Raw genomic sequence first — 17,946 nt, forward strand, 5'->3', positions numbered from 1 at the left:
GTTTCGTTAAGGATACTTGGATTTTTTGCACACCCCTACGTAAACATAGTTATACAGAATTGTTACTTTATCCAATATGCCATGTTTACATTTATCCTTGCAATATATATGTATCAACGCTACAATAGTTGATAAGTTTGACAAAACATAGAAAATTAGGTGAATGAATGGTTCACACTTTAATTTGCGAACTATGTTTAATATAAAGTTATTTCATGGGAGATGAGAGAAGGATGAAGTGGACAAAAATATTTGATTTTTATAAGGTTCACATTCTAGAAAGCGAACTCATATTGCAGTTTGTTATCTAGAAAGCGAACTCTTTTATTTCCAATATTTTCTATTTACACACTCGCATTCTAACTAGCGAATGGGATAAATTTAGAATATCAGGGGGCGCATGTATGCTGGGGGTGTGAAAAGGAAAACTCTAATTAAAATTTAAAAGGGTTTGTTAGAATTTTAAAAAAGTAAATAGTTGATCTTGGAGATAGGATAGGATGGTAAGCCTTTTATGTAAAAACAAATTTAAACGGTTATACAGTTAGAACCAGTTATACTTCCTCCAAAATTAAGGCCTAAAAATAAGGTTTATTGGATATATGAGGAAACAAAAGAAAACGAACCTATTATTTAGGTGCAGTTGGAAGATAAAATGATGGAAATATCAAATGGGAAATATATCCTTTTTGAAATACATTACTTGGATATCAAGTCACCAACAAAATAGATATATGGTTTACTTACTTGAGATAAAAGAATATTAGGAAATTAACGAGTTTCACCATATATATAAGTTCACTATCCACACTTTGGTTTTGCATAATTTTCTTCCCACATTACCTTCACAAATTCAACCTAATCATCAATTTTCAATTAAATGTTCTTGATTCAATGTGTAGGATCTAAATCCAACAAGAAGAAGATAAAGAGAAAAGCAAGCTCATGGATAATATTGAATGAAGAAGATAGGGATTAGAACTTGGTTCAATATTTGTATTCTTCTTGGTTTCATATCATCCAGGGTGCTTGTTTTCTTCTTTGACTTTTTCATAATCACTTTTCTTATTGATGGTTTATTCAATTGAATAAACCGGTGAAGATCTTATGGAAATTGATATTATTGATCCATGTTGTTGCTATTTTTTTCGGTCTTTGTAAAAGAGTGCAATAGTTTAGAAAAATATTGTAATCACTATTTGGATCCTATTGTTCATGTGATAAGATCTGATTCTTTTAAAATGAGTGATTCACTTTAGAGTGTAAAGTGATTAATATCAATTGTTAGTAAATTAAAAATAGATATTATATGTACATTATAAACAAATCACAACTTGTTACAATTACAATATGGATTTCTTCACTTTACACTTTATTCACTTTAGAGATTCAAATCCATGTGATAGGGTTAAATAAATTTTTGATCCATTTAATCATCTCAAATTTTATTTTTAGTTTCAATATGAAATATTTCACTTATGCAAGGATAGAGAATGATACTTTTCTATAAAAAATATCTGAAGAATTTGTCAAAAACACTTTGAAAACACTTGTTAATTATTTGACCACCGCGTTGACCACCTCCCTCCACCACCTTATTAATTATTTATTTATTAAATTATATAATTAATTGAATTTGGAAAATTGGTTTTTTTTTTAACAAAAAAAAATATTGGGCTTTTTTTTAATGGGCCTCAATTTAAAAACCAATTTTAAACCAATTATAAAAAATTGGATATGGTTTATAATTGATTTTTTTTTATTGGATTGGTGTGGTTTTTTTCTAAAATGGATTTGGTTATTAATTTTGGATATGGTTTGTTTAAGGATACTTGGATTTTTTGCACACCCCTACCGTAAACATAGTTATACATATTTGTTACTTTATCCAATATGCCAAGTTTACATTTATCCTTGCAATATATATGTATCAAGGCTACAATAGTTGATAAGTTTGACAAAACATAGAAAATTAGGTGAATGAATGGTTCACACTTTAATTTGCGAACTATGTTTAATACAAAGTTATTTCATGGGAGATGAGAGAAGGGTGAAGTGGACAAAAGTATTTGATTTTTATAAGGTTAACATTCTAGAAAGCGAACTCATATTGCAGTTTGTTATCTAGAAAGCGAACTCTTTTTTTCCAATATTTGCTATTTACACACTCGCTTTCTAACTAGCAAAAGGGATAAATTTAGAATATCAGGGGGCGCATGTATGCTGGGGGTGTGAAAAGGAAAACTCTAATTAAAATTTAAAAGGGTTTGTTTGAATTTTAAAAAAGTAAATAGTTGATCTTGGAGATAGGATATGATGGTAAGCCTTTTATGTAAAAACAAATTTGAACGGTTATACAGTTAGAAACAGTTATACTTCCTCCTAGATTAAGGCCTAAAAATAAGGTTTATTGGATATATGAGGAAACAAAAGAAAACGAACCTATTATTTAGGTGCAGTTGGAAGATAAAATGATGGAAATATCAAATGGGAAATATATCCTTTTTGAAATACATTACTTGGATATCAAGTCACCAACAAAATAGATATATGGTTTACTTACTTGAGATAAAAGAATATTAGGAAATTAACGAGTTTCACCATATATATAAGTTCACTATCCACACTTTGGTTTTGCATAATTTTCTTCCCACATTACCTTCACAAATTCAACCTAATCATCAATTTTCAATTAAATGTTCTTGATTCAATGTGTAGGATCTAAATCCAACAAGAAGAAGATAAAGAGAAAAGCAAGCTCATGGATAATATTGAATGAAGAAGATAGGGATTAGAACTTGGTTCAATATTTGTATTCTTCTTGGTTTCATATCATCCAGGGTGCTTGTTTTCTTCTTTGACTTTTTCATAATCACTTTTCTTATTGATGGTTTATTCAATTGAATAAACCGGTGAAGATCTTATGGAAATTGATATTATTGATCCATGTTGTTGCTATTTTTTTCGGTCTTTGTAAAAGAGTGCAATAGTTTAGAAAAATATTGTAATCACTATTTGGATCCTATTGTTCATGTGATAAGATCTGATTCTTTTAAAATGAGTGATTCACTTTAGAGTGTAAAGTGATTAATATCAATTGTTAGTAAATTAAAAATAGATATTATATGTACATTATAAACAAATCACAACTTGTTACAATTACAATATGGATTTCTTCACTTTACACTTTATTCACTTTAGAGATTCAAATCCATGTGATAGGGTTAAATAAATTTTTGATCCATTTAATCATCTCAAATTTTATTTTTAGTTTCAATATGAAATATTTCACTTATGCAAGGATAGAGAATGATACTTTTCTATAAAAAATATCTGAAGAATTTGTCAAAAACACTTTGAAAACACTTGTTAATTATTTGACCACCGCGTTGACCACCTCCCTCCACCACCTTATTAATTATTTATTTATTAAATTATATAATTAATTGAATTTGGAAAATTGGTTTTTTTTTTAACAAAAAAAAATATTGGGCTTTTTTTTAATGGGCCTCAATTTAAAAACCAATTTTAAACCAATTATAAAAAATTGGATATGGTTTATAATTGATTTTTTTTTATTGGATTGGTGTGGTTTTTTTCTAAAATGGATTTGGTTATTAATTTTGGATATGGTTTGTTTAAGGATACTTGGATTTTTTGCACACCCCTACCGTAAACATAGTTATACATATTTGTTACTTTATCCAATATGCCAAGTTTACATTTATCCTTGCAATATATATGTATCAAGGCTACAATAGTTGATAAGTTTGACAAAACATAGAAAATTAGGTGAATGAATGGTTCACACTTTAATTTGCGAACTATGTTTAATACAAAGTTATTTCATGGGAGATGAGAGAAGGATGAAGTGGACAAAAGTATTTGATTTTTATAAGGTTAACATTCTAGAAAGCGAACTCATATTGCAGTTTGTTATCTAGAAAGCGAACTCTTTTTTTCCAATATTTGCTATTTACACACTCGCTTTCTAACTAGCAAAAGGGATAAATTTAGAATATCAGGGGGCGCATGTATGCTGGGGGTGTGAAAAGGAAAACTCTAATTAAAATTTAAAAGGGTTTGTTTGAATTTTAAAAAAGTAAATAGTTGATCTTGGAGATAGGATATGATGGTAAGCCTTTTATGTAAAAACAAATTTGAACGGTTATACAGTTAGAAACAGTTATACTTCCTCCTAGATTAAGGCCTAAAAATAAGGTTTATTGGATATATGAGGAAACAAAAGAAAACGAACCTATTATTTAGGTGCAGTTGGAAGATAAAATGATGGAAATATCAAATGGGAAATATATCCTTTTTGAAATACATTACTTGGATATCAAGTCACCAACAAAATAGATATATGGTTTACTTACTTGAGATAAAAGAATATTAGGAAATTAACGAGTTTCACCATATATATAAGTTCACTATCCACACTTTGGTTTTGCATAATTTTCTTCCCACATTACCTTCACAAATTCAACCTAATCATCAATTTTCAATTAAATGTTCTTGATTCAATGTGTAGGATCTAAATCCAACAAGAAGAAGATAAAGAGAAAAGCAAGCTCATGGATAATATTGAATGAAGAAGATAGGGATTAGAACTTGGTTCAATATTTGTATTCTTCTTGGTTTCATATCATCCAGGGTGCTTGTTTTCTTCTTTGACTTTTTCATAATCACTTTTCTTATTGATGGTTTATTCAATTGAATAAACCGGTGAAGATCTTATGGAAATTGATATTATTGATCCATGTTGTTGCTATTTTTTTCGGTCTTTGTAAAAGAGTGCAATAGTTTAGAAAAATATTGTAATCACTATTTGGATCCTATTGTTCATGTGATAAGATCTGATTCTTTTAAAATGAGTGATTCACTTTAGAGTGTAAAGTGATTAATATCAATTGTTAGTAAATTAAAAATAGATATTATATGTACATTATAAACAAATCACAACTTGTTACAATTACAATATGGATTTCTTCACTTTACACTTTATTCACTTTAGAGATTCAAATCCATGTGATAGGGTTAAATAAATTTTTGATCCATTTAATCATCTCAAATTTTATTTTTAGTTTCAATATGAAATATTTCACTTATGCAAGGATAGAGAATGATACTTTTCTATAAAAAATATCTGAAGAATTTGTCAAAAACACTTTGAAAACACTTGTTAATTATTTGACCACCGCGTTGACCACCTCCCTCCACCACCTTATTAATTATTTATTTATTAAATTATATAATTAATTGAATTTGGAAAATTGGTTTTTTTTTTAACAAAAAAAAATATTGGGCTTTTTTTTTAATGGGCCTCAATTTAAAAACCAATTTTAAACCAATTATAAAAAATTGGATATGGTTTATAATTGATTTTTTTTTATTGGATTGGTGTGGTTTTTTTCTAAAATGGATTTGGTTATTAATTTTGGATATGGTTTGTTTAAGGATACTTGGATTTTTTGCACACCCCTACCGTAAACATAGTTATACATATTTGTTACTTTATCCAATATGCCAAGTTTACATTTATCCTTGCAATATATATGTATCAAGGCTACAATAGTTGATAAGTTTGACAAAACATAGAAAATTAGGTGAATGAATGGTTCACACTTTAATTTGCGAACTATGTTTAATATAAAGTTATTTCATGGGAGATGAGAGAAGGGTGAAGTGGACAAAAATATTTGATTTTTATAAGGTTAACATTCTAGAAAGCGAACTCATATTGCAGTTTGTTATCTAGAAAGCGAACTCTTTTTTTCCAATATTTGCTATTTACACACTCGCTTTCTAACTAGCGAAAGGGATAAATTTAGAATATCAGGGGGCGCATGTATGCTGGGGGTGTGAAAAGGAAAACTCTAATTAAAATTTAAAAGGGTTTGTTTGAATTTTAAAAAAGTAAATAGTTGATCTTGGAGATAGGATATGATGGTAAGCCTTTTATGTAAAAACAAATTTGAACGGTTATACAGTTAGAAACAGTTATACTTCCTCCTAGATTAAGGCCTAAAAATAAGGTTTATTGGATATATGAGGAAACAAAAGAAAACGAACCTATTATTTAGGTGCAGTTGGAAGATAAAATGATGGAAATATCAAATGGGAAATATATCCTTTTTGAAATACATTACTTGGATATCAAGTCACCAACAAAATAGATATATGGTTTACTTACTTGAGATAAAAGAATATTAGGAAATTAACGAGTTTCACCATATATATAAGTTCACTATCCACACTTTGGTTTTGCATAATTTTCTTCCCACATTACCTTCACAAATTCAACCTAATCATCAATTTTCAATTAAATGTTCTTGATTCAATGTGTAGGATCTAAATCCAACAAGAAGAAGATAAAGAGAAAAGCAAGCTCATGGATAATATTGAATGAAGAAGATAGGGATTAGAACTTGGTTCAATATTTGTATTCTTCTTGGTTTCATATCATCCAGGGTGCTTGTTTTCTTCTTTGACTTTTTCATAATCACTTTTCTTATTGATGGTTTATTCAATTGAATAAACCGGTGAAGATCTTATGGAAATTGATATTATTGATCCATGTTGTTGCTATTTTTTTCGGTCTTTGTAAAAGAGTGCAATAGTTTAGAAAAATATTGTAATCACTATTTGGATCCTATTGTTCATGTGATAAGATCTGATTCTTTTAAAATGAGTGATTCACTTTAGAGTGTAAAGTGATTAATATCAATTGTTAGTAAATTAAAAATAGATATTATATGTACATTATAAACAAATCACAACTCGTTACAATTACAATATGGATTTCTTCACTTTACACTTTATTCACTTTAGAGATTCAAATCCATGTGATAGGGTTAAATAAATTTTTGATCCATTTAATCATCTCAAATTTTATTTTTAGTTTCAATATGAAATATTTCACTTATGCAAGGATAGAGAATGATACTTTTCTATAAAAAATATCTGAAGAATTTGTCAAAAACACTTTGAAAACACTTGTTAATTATTTGACCACCGCGTTGACCACCTCCCTCCACCACCTTATTAATTATTTATTTATTAAATTATATAATTAATTGAATTTGGAAAATTGGTTTTTTTTTTAACAAAAAAAAATATTGGGCTTTTTTTTTAATGGGCCTCAATTTAAAAACCAATTTTAAACCAATTATAAAAAATTGGATATGGTTTATAATTGATTTTTTTTTATTGGATTGATGTGGTTTTTTTCTAAAATGGATTTGGTTATTAATTTTGGATATGGTTTGTTTAAGGATACTTGGATTTTTTGCACACCCCTACCGTAAACATAGTTATACATATTTGTTACTTTATCCAATATGCCAAGTTTACATTTATCCTTGCAATATATATGTATCAAGGCTACAATAGTTGATAAGTTTGACAAAACATAGAAAATTAGGTGAATGAATGGTTCACACTTTAATTTGCGAACTATGTTTAATATAAAGTTATTTCATGGGAGATGAGAGAAGGGTGAAGTGGACAAAAATATTTGATTTTTATAAGGTTAACATTCTAGAAAGCGAACTCATATTGCAGTTTGTTATCTAGAAAGCGAACTCTTTTTTTCCAATATTTGCTATTTACACACTCGCTTTCTAACTAGCGAAAGGGATAAATTTAGAATATCAGGGGGCGCATGTATGCTGGGGGTGTGAAAAGGAAAACTCTAATTAAAATTTAAAAGGGTTTGTTTGAATTTTAAAAAAGTAAATAGTTGATCTTGGAGATAGGATATGATGGTAAGCCTTTTATGTAAAAACAAATTTGAACGGTTATACAGTTAGAAACAGTTATACTTCCTCCTAGATTAAGGCCTAAAAATAAGGTTTATTGGATATATGAGGAAACAAAAGAAAACGAACCTATTATTTAGGTGCAGTTGGAAGATAAAATGATGGAAATATCAAATGGGAAATATATCCTTTTTGAAATACATTACTTGGATATCAAGTCACCAACAAAATAGATATATGGTTTACTTACTTGAGATAAAAGAATATTAGGAAATTAACGAGTTTCACCATATATATAAGTTCACTATCCACACTTTGGTTTTGCATAATTTTCTTCCCACATTACCTTCACAAATTCAACCTAATCATCAATTTTCAATTAAATGTTCTTGATTCAATGTGTAGGATCTAAATCCAACAAGAAGAAGATAAAGAGAAAAGCAAGCTCATGGATAATATTGAATGAAGAAGATAGGGATTAGAACTTGGTTCAATATTTGTATTCTTCTTGGTTTCATATCATCCAGGGTGCTTGTTTTCTTCTTTGACTTTTTCATAATCACTTTTCTTATTGATGGTTTATTCAATTGAATAAACCGGTGAAGATCTTATGGAAATTGATATTATTGATCCATGTTGTTGCTATTTTTTTCGGTCTTTGTAAAAGAGTGCAATAGTTTAGAAAAATATTGTAATCACTATTTGGATCCTATTGTTCATGTGATAAGATCTGATTCTTTTAAAATGAGTGATTCACTTTAGAGTGTAAAGTGATTAATATCAATTGTTAGTAAATTAAAAATAGATATTATATGTACATTATAAACAAATCACAACTTGTTACAATTACAATATGGATTTCTTCACTTTACACTTTATTCACTTTAGAGATTCAAATCCATGTGATAGGGTTAAATAAATTTTTGATCCATTTAATCATCTCAAATTTTATTTTTAGTTTCAATATGAAATATTTCACTTATGCAAGGATAGAGAATGATACTTTTCTATAAAAAATATCTGAAGAATTTGTCAAAAACACTTTGAAAACACTTGTTAATTATTTGACCACCGCGTTGACCACCTCCCTCCACCACCTTATTAATTATTTATTTATTAAATTATATAATTAATTGAATTTGGAAAATTGGTTTTTTTTTTAACAAAAAAAAATATTGGGCTTTTTTTTTAATGGGCCTCAATTTAAAAACCAATTTTAAACCAATTATAAAAAATTGGATATGGTTTATAATTGATTTTTTTTTATTGGATTGGTGTGGTTTTTTTCTAAAATGGATTTGGTTATTAATTTTGGATATGGTTTGTTTAAGGATACTTGGATTTTTTGCACACCCCTACCGTAAACATAGTTATACATATTTGTTACTTTATCCAATATGCCAAGTTTACATTTATCCTTGCAATATATATGTATCAAGGCTACAATAGTTGATAAGTTTGACAAAACATAGAAAATTAGGTGAATGAATGGTTCACACTTTAATTTGCGAACTATGTTTAATATAAAGTTATTTCATGGGAGATGAGAGAAGGGTGAAGTGGACAAAAATATTTGATTTTTATAAGGTTAACATTCTAGAAAGCGAACTCATATTGCAGTTTGTTATCTAGAAAGCGAACTCTTTTTTTCCAATATTTGCTATTTACACACTCGCTTTCTAACTAGCGAAAGGGATAAATTTAGAATATCAGGGGGCGCATGTATGCTGGGGGTGTGAAAAGGAAAACTCTAATTAAAATTTAAAAGGGTTTGTTTGAATTTTAAAAAAGTAAATAGTTGATCTTGGAGATAGGATATGATGGTAAGCCTTTTATATAAAAACAAATTTGAACGGTTATACAGTTAGAAACTGTTGGATATTTGAATTGGCTTAATTTTGCTAAAACAAATATACTAACAAGATGTTGGAAAACATGTTACAACATCATATTTACTCAAAGAAATCTCGCGCATTTATGAGAGCATCTGCTATTTATGGAAATCCACTTAAAGAGCACGCTCAATGGAGATTTGATCTGATCAGGTATTTTAAGGATAAGATAAGACTTAATGGTACAACGGTATGATCACAATTATCCTATAAAGTCCTTAAACACTTTTGGAAAGTTTCTATACATTCTTGATGAAGATCAAAAGAGAATCAGATCATCCTTTATGATTCTCAAGGAGCGTCTGAGCATTTGTGAAGAAAGAGGAGCGTGCTAGATCATTATATATACGAAGACCAAGCTCAAGAATACATATCTCATTGAAAAATATTAGTTACACATATTGAGTCTTTATTGAGTCTTTGTTGAGTGTTTTATTATTTGATTGTAATTCTTGCTTGTGGATTCTATAACACGAGTTAAGAAGTAAGTTTATTAGTTTAAGGTTACTCCTAAGCTTTGAAGTACGGAGTTTACCATGTGTGATTCACTTGAAGCTTTTAAGCAAAAGTGAAGTGTTGTCTTGACAAGTTGTCACCACATCTTTCCAAACATTGTATAATCAACACAGGTTGTGTTGTGTGAGTGGAAGTGAGATGGGATCTCATGTCTAGGAGTTCCTAGGCAGAAGTTGCATGAGTAGTGTCGAGGTTATAAGGCGTAAACCAAGGGTTTGCTGGAGGTCTTAGTGTAAGGCGTAAATCCTAGGGTTTGCTGGAGGTCTTAGTAACTAGAGCTATTAGTGGATTTCCTTCCTGGATTGGTATCCCCCAGAGTAGGCAGTTGGCTGAACTGGGTTAACAATTACTTGTGTCATTTATTTATTTTTTCTGTCAGTTTTTATATGTTATATAAGATGTGCCAACAATAGAAAACAACATTGTTCACAAAGTAGTTGTTGGGACATCTTAGGCAACATCATTCTAGTGATACCAGAATTTCAATTGGTATCAGAGCAGGCACCCTGTTCTGTTATTTTGGGTGAGCTCCAGGGAGAGTACTTTCTGGTACAATGGATAAAGAAGGAGGGTCAGTGTCTAAACCCCCCCTACTGACAGGTCCTGAGAACTATGATTATTGGAAATCTAAAATGGAGGCTTTCATAAAATCAATTGACAGCAGGACATGGAAGGCTGTGTTACGTGGATGGGAACCACCAATGGTTCTTGACAAAGATGGCAATAAAACTGATGTCAAGAAGCCAAATGATGAATGGACTAAAGATGAGGATGATCTGGCACTTGGCAACTCCAAAGCCTTGTATGCTATTTTTAATGGTGTGGATGCAAACATGTTCAGGCTTGTAAAGAGATGTGTTACTGCTAAGCATGCCTGGGAAATTCTGAGAAAGGCTCATGAAGGAACATCAAAAGTTAAGATGTCTAAGCTCCAGATGCTCAAAACCAACTTTGAGAATCTCAGAATGAAGGAGGAAGAAACCATTCATGACTTTCAAATGAATGTGCTTGATTTCGCAAACTCATTTGATGCGCTTGGAAAACCTATCTCAGATGAGGAGTTAGTTGGAAAAATACTCAGATCTTTGCCTAAAAGATTTGATATGAAGGTGACAGCCATTGAGGAGGCTCACGATCTCTCCAGCCTGAACTTAGATGAACTCATAGGATCTCTTCAGACCTATGAAATTGGCTTGAACAGGAGAAATGAAAAGAAAGAGAAGAATCTAGCCTTTGCCTCAAAAAGCAATGCTGATGACTTACAAGTTGAATCTGAAAGTGAAGAAAGCTTAGCTGAGTCCATGGCTATGCTTGGGAGACAATTCAACAAGTTGATGAAGAAAGTAGATCAAAGGGCCAAGCCAAATGGTCGATTCAACAACAACAAACAGTCCAGTTTTCAGAAGAAGACAAATGAAGATGAAAGAGGAGTGAAGTGCCATGAATGTGAAGGTTTTGGCCATATCAGACCTGAATGTCCAACCTTTCTAAAAAGGCAAAAGAAAAGTCTTGTGGTTTCATGGTCTGATACAGATTCAGAGGAGGAAGAATCTGCCAATGCTCTAACAGGGGTATGTGTATCTGACTCAGAATCATGTGATGAGGAGGTAACTTATGAGGAACTAGCTGCAACTTACAAAGATCTTCATAATAGAAGTATAGAAGTTTGCAAAGCATTGGAGAAACAAAAGAAGATCAATGGCAAACTACAAGCTGAAAGAAATGACTTACTCATGAACATTAATAATCTCAACATTAAGGTTGAAGATCAGAGTAGTCAGATTCGACAGTTGGAAATGGAGAAGTCTAACCTCCTGTGTAAAGTTGCTGAACAAGGTGAAGAAGTGACCAAGTTAAATGCTGACTTGGATCAAATCACAAAAGTGGCTAAAATGATGACCAAAGGTACTGATGCCTTTGAGGAAATGTTACAGAGACAAAACTATGGGAAACCTAAGCCCATTGGTTTTGAACATGAAAGAGTAAAGCAGCAGATGAAGTTCAACAATGCTACTGTACATACTCCAATCAACAGTACATTTGTGTCAGGAGGATTGTCGCGACATCTGATGGAACATCCTATGCCCAGGTTCTATAACTGGACATGCCATCATTGTGGTAGGAAAGGACACATTAGGCCCTTCTGCTATAGGCTGCACGGATATCCAAGGAGAGTTCATCAAGAAAGCTATACACCTGCTTTTCCTAATGTTACAACCAGAATGGAATGGAGAGAAAAGAAGAAGATCACGGGTCTAATAGCTCATACATCCTTGAGAGCTTCTTCAAGAGAAACTTGGTACTTTGATAGTGGCTGTTCTAGACACATGACAGGTGTTGAACACTATCTTGAAGATTTGAAGTCATATGCTTCCAGCTTTGTGACCTTTGGAGATGGGGCCAAAGGAGAGATCAAGGGAGTTGGTAAACTTGCAAACCGTGGCTTACCAAAGCTAGATAATGTGCTGCTTGTAAAAGGGCTGAAAGCAAATCTAATCAGCATAAGCCAACTTTGTGATCAAGGCATGAAAGTTAACTTCACAAAAGCTGAATGCCTAGTTACAAACGAGCAAGGAGAGCTGTTGATGAAAGGAGTAAGGTCAAGAGACAACTGCTATCTCTGGATTCCTAAAGAAGAAGAGGTACAAACATGTCTTATTAGTAAAGAAGATGAGGTAAAGTTGTGGCATCAAAAACTTGGCCACCTACACCTCAAAGGCATGAAGAAGGCAATAGCTAAAGAGGCAATCAGAGGTCTTCCAAAACTCAAAATTGAGGAAGGAAGTATATGTGGAGAATGTCAAATAGGAAAGCAGACAAAGATGTCGCATCCAAAGTTGCAACATCTTACCACAACAAGGGTTCTAGAATTACTGCACATAGACCTGATGGGGCCAATGCAAGTAGAGAGCCTTGGAGGAAAAAGGTACGTGTTTGTCATGGTAGATGATTTTTCAAGGTTCACATGGATTGAATTTCTAAAAGACAAATCTGAAAGTTTTGATGCATTCAAAGAACTTTGTCTTCAACTCCAAAGAGAAAAGAACTCTGCTATTGTTAGGATACGAAGTGATCATGGTAAAGAGTTTGAGAATGCAAGCTTTCTTGAATTCTGCATCTCTGAAGGAATCAAGCATGAATTCTCAGCTCCAATCACACCTCAACAAAATGGTGTTGTTGAAAGGAAGAACAGGACAATACAAGAGTCAGCCAGAGTGATGTTGCATGCAAAACATCTCCCATATCAATTCTGGGCTGAGGCTATGCATACTGCTTGTTATATTCACAATCGTGTCACACTCAGAACTGGGACTTCTACTACACTATATGAACTGTGGAAAGGCAGAAAACCAACTGTCAAACACTTTCATGTGTTTGGAAGTAAGTGCTATATCCTATCTGATAGAGAGCACAGAAGAAAAATGGATCCTAAAAATGAAGAAGGATTGTTTCTTGGATACTCAACAAACAGCAGGGCCTACAGAGTTTACAACCAGAGAACTAAGGTAATAGTAGAATCTATCAATGTTGTGATAGATGACTTGACATCTGCTAAAACATCTGATACTGAAGATGATGTTGCAACAACTTTGCCAACATCTGAAGAAGCTGTAGCAGAAAAGGAATCAGATTCAGATGATGAATCAACCATTCCTACACCTTGCCCTGTGAGCAAAGTTCCTTCAATAAGAATACAGAAGAACCATCCCAAGGATCTCATCATAGGAAATCCTAACCAGGGAATTGCTACAAGAAGGACAAATGAAGTGGTTACTAATTCATGTTTTGTCTCAAAGGTTGAGCCTAAAAATGTAAAAGAGGCTCTCACTGATGAGTTCTGGATAGAAGCCATGCAAGATGAATTAACTCAGTTTAGGAGAAGTGATGTGTGGGATCTTGTTCCTAGACCCAATGGTGTTAATGTCATAGGCACAAAATGGGTGTTCAAGAACAAGTCAGATGAAAATGGTGTTGTAACAAGAAACAAGGCGAGGTTAGTGGCTCAAGGGTACACTCAGGTTGAAGGACTTGACTTTGATGAAACATTTGCGCCAGTTGCAAGACTGGAATCTATTAGGCTACTTCTTGGTATAGCATGCATCTTCAAATTTAAGCTGTACCAAATGGATGTCAAGAGTGCCTTCCTAAATGGGTACTTACATGAAGAAGTTTATGTGGAGCAGCCAAAAGGTTTTGTAGATCCTGCTAATCCTGATCATGTGTACAAGCTAAAGAAGGCTCTTTATGGACTGAAACAGGCTCCAAGGGCCTGGTATGAAAGGCTGACAAATTTTCTGGTTAGTCAAGGATACAGAAAAGGAGGCCATGACAAAACCCTGTTTGTTAAAGAACAAGAAGAGAAGCTGATGATTGCCCAGATTTATGTTGATGACATAGTATTTGGTGGAATGTCTGAAAAGATGGTGCAACATTTTGTACAACAAATGCAATCAGAGTTTGAAATGAGTTTGGTAGGTGAGCTGACATATTTCCTTGGTCTGCAAGTAAAACAAATGGAAGACACCATATTTGTCTCTCAAAGCAAATATGCGAAGAACATGATCAAAAAGTTTGGAATGGACACTGCAGCACACAAGAGAACACCAGCTGTTACTCATCTAAAGCTAACCAAAGATGAAAATGGCATTGATGTTGATCAAAGCCTATACAGGAGTATGATTGGCAGTCTATTGTATCTTACAGCTAGTAGACCAGACATCACTTTTGCTGTTGGTGTTTGTGCAAGATATCAAGCCAAGCCAAAGATGAGCCATCTTGTGCAAGTCAAAAGGATTCTGAAGTATATAAAGGGTACTAGTGATTATGGGATTCTGTATTCCCAGACCAAGAACTCAACTTTGATGGGGTATTGTGATGCAGATTGGGCTGGAAGTGCTGATGATAGAAAGAGCACTTCAGGAGGATGCTTCTTTTTGGGTGACAACTTAATCTCATGGTTCAGCAAGAAGCAGAATTGTGTGTCTCTATCCACTGCAGAGGCTGAATACATAGCTGCAGGTAGCAGTTGTTCACAGTTGATGTGGATGAAACAGATGCTGAAAGAATATAATGTTGACCAAGATGTCATGACATTATATTGCGACAACTTGAGTGCAATCAATATATCAAAGAATCCAGTTCAACACTCAAGAACCAAACACATAGACATCAGGCATCATTTCATCAGAGACCTTGTTGAAGAAAATTGTGTGGAACTCAAGCACATTGGTACAAGTGAACAGCTAGCTGACATTTTTACAAAGGCGCTTGATGCTAATCAATTTGAATTTTTAAGGGGCAAATTAGGAATTTGCCTGCATGAAGAAGCATAGCAGTTACTGCAGTTGTGGCGTGCAAAAGGAAACCGTTTTCTCTCCCATCATTCAATGCACGCTAATTTAGGGAAATCATTACAAACTTCCCTTAAATACATCATCACACGCATTCAATTGCTTTTCTTCCAAATTCTAACCTTTGTCTGCAAACCCTATTCTCTCACTTTGCTCATCAAACTCCATCTACCCATCTTCTCAACCTTCAAAAATTATCAAAACATGTCTGAATCTTCACAAACCACTAAAACCGGACGGTCTACTCGATCAAAGACAAAAATCGATCCCTCAAAGATTATCAAAGACGCGGTCCCCGTTACAGTTGTTCATGCATCCAAACCCAAAGCTCAATCCAATGACGCTGAGAAGCAAGGAAAAGGAAAAACTGTTGTAAAGAAGGGAACTTCTGAGGTAGGCGATGATATCTCTCTTTCTACTGCTAAAATTGCTAAATCTAGTAAAGGAAGTTCTAAAAGAAAGAGAAGAGACTACAAGTCTAAGTTTGCTCTGTCTATGTCTGATTTGGTTTTTGATTCGAATGTTAACACATCTGAGAAAGCAACTGAAGTAAACCCCAAAACTGTGTCTGATGTTGTTGAAACAATCATGTCAACCGGTGAAAACCCTAGTCTAGAAAAATTGGGGTCTGAAGCTGAAAAGAGAGATCTTAACTCTATGCCTGTTGATACTGAGATGGAAGACACTCCTACAGAGGTTGAAACGGAAACTGCTAATGAATCACCAACAATTGCTGAGATGATGGCTGAAAAATCAATCCCTGTTGTTACTGAAGAGGTTGTCATGCAAGATGTTGAGACATCCTTGAATGAGAATGAAGATGCTGAAACTGTTGAGAAAGAACCTGTGAAAGTTGCTGCTGAAAAAGATGTTGAGACAACTATCACAACATCTGAAACCTCAGATGAAGAGACTGAAATTGCTGATGAAGGAGTTTCTGCTGATGAAGAGGAGACTCAATCTGAAGAGAGCAACCAGTCCATCCCTACAGATGAGCAAGAGGTTGAAGCTGACAAGCCTGCAGAAGCTGAGAAAGAGAAAGATGTTGTTGATGTTGATGATTATGTCACCACCAAGACTGCTGAAAAATCAACTGGTGGTATAACAAAGAGATTGAGAAGCTGTACAGGGAAGGCTGTGGCCACTGCAACCAAGACTCCTGCACCAAGAGTGAAAACAAAAGGTGTTGGACCAGTCAAGGGTTGGAGCAAAGTTCTCTCCCCTCCGAGTAAGAAGAAGGAAACACTGAAGAGAAGGAAGGAGTCATCTAGTGACTCAGACTATGATGTTGCTGAAGATGTTGTTAACATCTCCTCTGCCAATCCTAAGAAGACTACTGTGAAGAAGGCTCCACAAGGTGTTGAAGAAGCCCCATGTGATAACATCTCCTTCCATCGTGCTGCCTTTGCACTGAGATGGGACTACATTTACCAAAGGAGATTGGCTGTTGAAAGGGAACTGTCCAAAGATGCTCTCAAATGTCAAGACATCTTTGAATACATCAAGGAAGCTGGCCTGATGAAGACAGTCTGTGATTTCAGTCCATGTTATGAGCTGCTTGTGAAAGAATTTCTGGTGAACATCCCTGAAGAATGTGATAACCCACTGAGCAAGGACTACCACAAAGTTTTTGTCAGAGGTAAATGTATCAATTTCTCCCCTGTTGTGATTAATAATTACTTAGGTAGGTCTGTAGAACCTAAGACTGAGTTAGAAGTTGCTAATGATATTGTGAGTGCTGAGATAACTGGTGGTAAGGTTAAGGTCTGGCCTACAAAGAAGCTGATACCCACGAGCAAATTAAATGTCAAATATGCCATCCTCAATAGGATAGGGTCAACAAATTGGGTGCCAACCAAGCATGCAACCAATGTTGCTACAAACCTGGGTAGATTTATATATGCTGTAGGAACCAAGTTTGACTATGACTATGGAACCTTTATTTTTGATCAAATCATTAAGCATATTAGATCAACTGCTGTGAAGATGCCAATAGCATTTCCATCTTTGCTATGTGGAATTATCTTGGCCCAATATCCAGACATTAAGGTTGTAACTGACACTCCCAAGAAAAGGGAATCTGGTTTTACTTTTCATCATAAGCTTTTTGGTAATCATAATGTTGCTGAACATGTTGGAACATCTGCTGCTGGAGCTGGTGTTATGACAAAAAGGGAGATTATTGCTGGTTTGAAAATTCAATGTCAAGAGATAGATAAACAGCAAGCTGAGTTTGAGGAAAGAAAGAAAGTGCTCTTGAAGATGATTGAAGGATTGGAGGCTGATGAGGTGTCTGTCAAAGCAAGTGCAAATGTGGCTGCTACAGGTGATAAAGAAAATGATGATGAGGAAGAAGGTTATGCTACTGCTACAGATGAGGATGAAGCCTCTGATAGCAGTGATGATGAATGATTTTGTAATCTT

Source organism: Trifolium pratense, linkage group LG3 (assembly GCF_020283565.1).
Source record: "Trifolium pratense cultivar HEN17-A07 linkage group LG3, ARS_RC_1.1, whole genome shotgun sequence".
Lineage (NCBI taxonomy): Eukaryota > Viridiplantae > Streptophyta > Magnoliopsida > Fabales > Fabaceae > Trifolium > Trifolium pratense.